The following is a 491-nucleotide window of genomic DNA, read 5'->3' as shown; positions in this document are numbered from 1 at the left end:
CATGCAATCACAGCACAGCACAGCACACAGGTGGCCAGGAGCGCAGCCAGGCAGTATGGAGTAGTAGGCTCTGGCTGGTAAGTCTGTTGAGGGAAGGGACATGAGGGGGGTGGGGGGCAGATCAAGGCCCCCATGGGGAGGGATGGAGTGGGGCTGGGGCAGGAGCAGATGCTGCACAGCCGGGTCATCGGGGGGGGCAGCATGGGAAGGAGCCACCACTGCATGCACCCTGGGCGGGCATATAAACCCTGGAGCTGCACGCAGTGAGGGCAGGCAGGGGCTAGGGTGCCACTGAGCTCCTCCCGGCCAGGGGTGCTGGACCAGGCTGCACTCAGGGTGGGCGGCAGCAGCAGCGCTGGGAGGGGCAGTTGGGGGTGGAAGGTTTACAGCAATCTTTGGCATGGCTGCAGCCACTCCCAAAGCCCCACTCCCAGTGCCACTGCCTGCACCAAGTGCAGCCTGGCCCAGCCCCCCTCACCAGGAACAGCCTA

The sequence above is a fragment of the Gavialis gangeticus genome, unplaced genomic scaffold, assembly GCF_001723915.1.
Source record: "Gavialis gangeticus isolate Ggan-Ray unplaced genomic scaffold, GavGan_comp1, whole genome shotgun sequence".
NCBI lineage: Eukaryota > Metazoa > Chordata > Crocodylia > Gavialidae > Gavialis > Gavialis gangeticus.
The sequence above is the reverse complement of the archived record's forward strand: the minus strand, read 5'-3'. Positions refer to the sequence as shown.